General features: G+C 34.3%; 1 long non-coding RNA gene across 1 annotated transcript; it reads right to left on the bottom strand.

Annotated features, from left to right (window-relative positions):
* Positions 1 to 5,642: 5,642 nt before the first annotated feature.
* LOC121327911 lies at positions 5,643 to 6,292 on the bottom strand. The gene is made up of 3 exons (XR_005951621.1): positions 6,121 to 6,292; positions 5,866 to 5,973; positions 5,643 to 5,726 (listed from the first exon to the last, which is right to left on the bottom strand). It is a non-coding gene; the product is annotated as an uncharacterized LOC121327911 (long non-coding RNA).
* Between the last annotated feature and the right edge of the window lie 429 nt (positions 6,293 to 6,721).

The raw sequence follows: 6,721 nt of genomic DNA, 5'->3' as shown, positions 1-6,721 counted from the left end.
CATGTTTTCCCATGGTAACATTAAATGAAGCAGAAAATGTCAACTTTGTGCTTAAAATAAACATTTACAATATTAAATGCTCAGTATTGCAAATAGGCCTAAACAAGTGGATGATTAGCTCAAGTTCAAGAGCTCTTGCCTTGTATTGCCCGCACTGAAAGTATTTTGTGTGGCTACTTTTGTAGGTTCAATGTTTATTATTATTATTATTATTATTATTATTATTATTATTATTATTATTATTATTATTATTATTATTATTATTTTAAAAAATGGGGGAAAGGAAGTTGCCACAAAAATAGAAAATAACAAGAACAACTGAAAGAGTACATAGTTATTTTTTACCTTTAACAATGAAAAGGGAGTGACTTTCTGATGTAAATAAGTTGCATTTGAGAACCAAACGAACAAGAACATTAAAAGACAAGACATGCTGTACAACATTTATTTCAGCCCTTGTGCACAGGTAAGCAAAAATAGATTTCACAGGAAATTAAATATATATTTTACCTCAACTTTAATTGACTGGATAGTTGCATCAAGTTTCACAGACCCTATTTACCAAAAAAAAAAAAAAAGTATAAATAAATAAATAAATAAACAGTCATCTAATTTTACTTGCAGGTACTGTTTTGTTCGCTCTCAAGTACTGGCATCTCTGGGTTTGTGAAACCAGCATTAATCTGATTGTAGTATTTGGTGTACATTCTAATTTCAGGTGTAATTCAAATCTTAGCTTCATTCAGTTTGGTCCTGTGCAAAAAATCCAACATGGCAGTGGATCCTAGATTCCTGCCACTTTTCAGCTTTTTTTTGCTTTTCCTCACTTTCATCTCTGTAGTTTACAGTACATTGTTAATAGGTGCCTCTGTTATACTTTCATTAGTTACACTGTCATCTTGCTTCCTTCTCTGACCATCTCCCCTTTCTCCACCTCACAGCTGGCTCAGTCTCATTTTGAGGGTGCATCTTCATTAATAAACTTTCTGCCTGCCTTGTTTTATGCAGGAAAGGAGCAAAACCACTGAGACTAAAATATAGCAGCATCATTCCTGCGGCAGTTAATGACTGTCAATATATTCTTTACTACACTATAATTTTTTTTGCCATAAAACAGCTATAAATAAAGTAATTTTTGTAGTAGAGGGGGGAAGAAAAGAGATGGTAGTCTCCTATTAAAAATAACAACAGAAAAGTCAACTCTCACTCTCTAAACTAGGAAGGCTATCCTTCTTGAGAAATATTATTTGGCTGCAATGCTATATTCGGTGCAATAATGGAGTTTCAAAAATAAAGCTTAAAAAAATGACAATATTACTTTGTGCCTTTTTTACATACAATACAGTATCCCAAAGTTAATATACAATAAAAAACATAGACCATAAACCCATCACAGAAATAAGAAACAAGCAATAAAATGCATACAATTAAAAAATAAAGAGAAAAAGACAATAAAATCAGACAAAATAGCAGGTCACAAATAAAAAATGAATATGACAAAATGTATGCAATAAACTAAAGAATGGGAGGCTTTATATTACAGTCTAGTAAAACAGGTGTGTGGTGCATTTGTAAACACAGATTATCTTAAACAACTTTTGCTTTATAAGCTTTCACAATTATTTTCAACAAATCAAGAGATCTTGCTTGGAACACAGGATCGATGAGGGAGGCAGTGCCTGTTGTGTGCTGTTTTTCATCGAGTATCGGATAGTGTTTAGTTTTGGAAAGAAAAAAAAAAACAAGACCAGCTATTGTACTCGTTTTTTATTAGTTTGTGTTAGATGTCATGACTGAATCAACACATGTTATGTAATAACGTTCTTTTAAAAAGCTGAAATGCAATTGCCATTTTTTTTCTATAGTGCCTTTCATAGTGGACCACCATCACAAAGTGCTTTACAAGATACAAGACTAGGGTGTGTGAACTATGCATCAGTTGTAGAGCCACTTACAATAACATCTTAACTGAAAGACAGAGCACTAGGAGGTTAAGTGACTTGCTCAGGGTAATGCACAATGAGTCAGTGGTTGAGCTGGGATTTGAACCGGGGACCTTCTGGTTACAAGCCTGGATCGTTAACCATTGAACCACACAGCCTCCAACTTGTCATATCAATTTCAGTTCCTGATGCCACTTGCGAATTTCAGTAGGCTACTGTTTAGTCAGAGATGCAGTACAAGAAAAAAATGCGTTGGGAACATTAAACGATGATGGGGAGAAATAAAACAGGCTACTATTCAAGAAAAGTAACTATGAAGATGGAGTATGAACAATGGCATTTCACCCCGGACTCTAACACTGGTTACAATCATTTTTTTTCTGGTATGTGGTTGCATTTTTCAAACAATAATGCAAAACAACTACTTGGCGATAGGCTGCAGCCGTACTGCTCAGACCCCAACATTTTATATGAACTGAAGATCTTGTTTGCTTCGCGGCTTCCAGAAAATCGCATGAGTGAAAACATGGCCACGCACAGTGGTCAGTTTTTCAGATTGACAGCAAGTTTAGCCCCTTATCAGCAAAAAATATGTAGGGTTGGGTGGAAAAAATAGGTCAGTTAACCCAAATCACATTTTTTTTTTTTAAATTTTGCCCTAATACATAAAAGTGATAGGGGATACTCTACTGTCAAACCTTTTAATTGTCTTAGTGGCAACACGTCTGAAAAAAGAATCCATGGTTTTAATATGTACACTAACAAAAGTTTCTAACACACTTCTGAGATTTGCATTGCTGCCAGTAGTTACTATATGTTACTACTTTCTTGTGCTTGTACTGTAGTATTATTTCTAATAAGGTTGTTTGCTGTCTTGTAACGACTTTTTTTTTATATGGATTGAAAATAATAGAAATACCTCTCATAGAACTGTGAATAGGGTGCAGTACCGTCATGGGAGGACAAATGTACTTTTTCTGAACTTTTTCAGGATAATTGTAGTGGCACTCTGCAGCGAAGTCTCGTCTCTTTAATGGCCAAGTTCGTCGTCAATATTAAGTCATTAATGTCTGAAAGTACCTGCCAAACAAGCGGCAACTATTAATATTCTATAAAAAAAAAAAAAAAAAGATCTACTGCTACTGCCCATTGTCATGGAAATCTACTTGCAACAATACATATTTTATATATTACATTATAAATTATTCAGTAATGTGAAGGACAGCCTATTAGATAACATGAATTGTTTCCAATTGCATATCCATATGTCTGCACAATAAAGCAATAAACATTTGTAAAGAATTAGAAACTCAAAATAAAAGTATCTTCATTGTCATTTTGTCCAACAAAGAACTAAATGCCGACACTAATGCAGAACAGTGACCTGAAAATATCCGTCACCTAGCTTGAAAGTAAACTGCTGAGTATTAAAGTATAATAATTAATCCATTAGATCCCATATATAATAAAATCATTTAGAAGTGATATTTTTTTAGAAGGTTTTCCTAACTTCTTAAATTCTTAACTGAAACATGCAACTAAAAAACAGACAAGATACAACAAAGAGTAACACACGGAATAACTGATAACTGAAATAACGCAATGACATCTATAAATATTGTTTTTGCTTAGATATACAGGTGTGGGAAATAGGTCATTCAATAGTGTGGATCTCATTACGATTGATACATAGAAAAAACATGAAAGGGAAATGAAAAGAAACAGAAGGAATCTAGCAAAAAAACAGATGAATAAAATAAGCACATAATATTCTTACACAGAGTCTACAGTAAGCTGGACAAGGGAAACAAAAGCTGCCTCACACTAGCAGAAATGTAAGGAAAACAGCATAGCCCTAAAGGGGCCTCCTTCACTCTAAGTCTAGGCAGCATATTTAAGCACTTCAATGGCTCATCAAAGTTTCTTTATTAACTGAACATCCACACTGAAACCAATGCACTCACAATGTGTGACTAGAAATTCAGTACCCTGTCTAATATAGCAATAACACTTACAAGAAAAAAAAGTGATATTATTATCCTAGGTTGAAACTGTTATCCAACAATATATTGTAAAAAAAAAAAATTAAAAAAATTCTCTCTCAAGAGACCGAATCTAAACAGTCAAATGTTGTGGTTCTGAGGCATGTGTTCGTGCACATTTTTCACAATCTTTCTAAACTAAATTATCTGAAAATCTTTGCTTTCATGCATTAGATTAGAATGTATTATATTTAATACAGTAAATGTAACTAATCCCTTAGGTAAAACCCACATTTGCTTTTGGAATAAATTTAGCTCCTTTGTCAGCTTACAAAGTCTCCTTACTGACAAGCATATTCATCACAGGAGTAGCTCATTAGATATTTTACTTTTGCATTGCCCCAGGAGTATAACAGCACTAGTCCAAAATGATTACTGACTGGTAAAATAAACTTGATGATAGGTTTACATTATTCCTCTAAAGTGTTAAAAAAAAAACAAAAACAAAAAAAAACAATAAATATAATTGAAATGAGACAGGTATAGGAATTAGAATATTTCACAGTCTAATGAATCTGTTGCAGCTTCTGAAATTAACTTGGAACAAATTTACATTTTAAGAAGGAAAAAAACAGTGCATCAATAAAAGTGACTGGTTGAAAAAGCAATGCTTTGAGAATTGACTACCTGGGATACTACATTTTGACCGTTAAATATCTTTGTACTCCCAAAATGTAGAATTGAATGTGGTCATCATCATTCAGTGGTGGTGTTTACGATGATGGGTGCTGGTGGTAGTGGTGTGTGGGTGTGTGGGTGTGTTTGGGTGACGGGTGGGATCTTTTCTGTACTGCTACTGCTAGGTAAAATCAAAATGTATCAATCTATTGTACCCGAATAACAAACACTTACAATACGACCTTAAAAAAAATGCTATACATTATTTGCTAAATCACTAGATCTGATTATGAGTTCAGTGACATATTCTCCCATATGACTGAAATCACACCTTCCTCCTGTAAGCCCCTAGAGAGGCACACTGAACACAGAGTTATAACCAAGTTTTTAAGCTCTGTATGTAATGTTATGACATAGCTACAGAGGCCTGAACAACTACGTGGTGAGTTTATTTAAATAAAAAAATAAAAAAATAAAACAACATCAACAACAAATAATAGTTTTACTTTTCCTATCACAAAACTAAAGGTAATGACAACCCAGAAAGCATGACCTTATATTATGTAGCACTTTCAATATCATGTTTGTAATCCACATAATTTAAAAAAAAAAAAAAAAAAAAGTAATGGACAGTTGTTAAAATAATGTAGAATTCCAAAATAACATGATTTGCACACAAATCATTTTCTTGCTAAGTGTGAAAAAAGAACAGGGTATATGATGATGCTGAAATGGGCTATACAAAGATAGCACATTTTATTTGCCACAGATTTACAGGAAAACATGCTTGATACATATTTTATTAGATTGTGTTAGGATAATTAGCAAGCATTTTTAAAATAACATATTACACCTCCAAGCCATTATCACTAACCACAATTTTAAATTAATGTTATGAAGATGATCCATTCATTTGCTGGATGTGGCTTAAAAAATGGACCACCTGAGCAGTTGTATAAAACTGATTAAATGCAAACTCAGTATTGAGTACTTCCCACAGCAAGTCTAAGTAACGCCGTTATACAGTACTAGAAAACCACCACCACTAAAAAACACAAAGCAAGTACAACTCCAGCAGCTACTTACTATACACCCAGTTAGATGTGTTCAAATGCCTTGGAAACTGGAATTTAACAAAAACAAAAAGCAAAGATAAGCAACTATTATAGGAGAGATACACTGTAAATTCATTTAGTAATTATATTCAAACCAACTAATACATATACATTTCTTTAAGAAATTAAATGGTAAATATTACTTACTAAGGCTGCCAGTTTAAATATCTTTGGAAACCCAGAGGAGTCCTCGCTTTCTTCTCCCCAGTCAGAAACAGCAATGCTTTCTTATTCCAGTTACAGGCCCCAAATTAACTGCAAGAAAGAATACATCACAGACATATCAGTCCTATTAATATTTCTGGAGTCCCAGAATAAAAAGTGCAATTCTATTTAGTATGGAACAATAAATACAAAAAAATATGCTTTCAATGTAAGTTATTTTGCAAGGCTATTTGGTACCTGCGGGCTCCCCCTTGCTGAATCTGGAAACAATGAGAGCGGCAACAAGAAAAAGATAGAAAAAGTGAGCGCTAAGCTTTCTTTGGGGAGGCAGTGCTGCTGTCACACTGTACCACACACTTCTGCTGGCTATGTATGAGCGCGAGAGACACACAGCTAGCGAGTGCGAGAAAGAGACAGAGGGATAGAGGGATAGAGGGATAGAGGGGGATAGAGAGAGAGAGAGAGAGAGCAATCGAGCGAGAGAGATTGCTTTCACACAAATAACACACCTGCATTTCCTTAACGAGCCACTTGATGGCCGGGCAGAAAGGATATCGTTGCTGTTCATTTCACTTCTCTGTAACGCTGTCGATTGCAGGGCTGCACAGTGACAGAAGATACAGTCTCACTCAGACTGCAGTTTCAAAGCACAAACTGGATTAGTTACGGGAGGTGGTGAAGTCATGTACACATAATCTAATTTTTTTGTAGTCTGCTGTACTTATCTACTTTGGTGCGTTAAACTGAAGCTTAATTGCATAACTGAGTTGCTGGCATAGTAGTTCGTTTTTGGTTTCTTTTTGTGATTCACGTACCTTAACACGTTGAAGGAAGTCTT

The sequence above is a fragment of the Polyodon spathula genome, chromosome 2, assembly GCF_017654505.1.
Source record: "Polyodon spathula isolate WHYD16114869_AA chromosome 2, ASM1765450v1, whole genome shotgun sequence".
Lineage (NCBI taxonomy): Eukaryota > Metazoa > Chordata > Actinopteri > Acipenseriformes > Polyodontidae > Polyodon > Polyodon spathula.
This window is presented reverse-complemented; position numbering and strand designations above follow the sequence as displayed.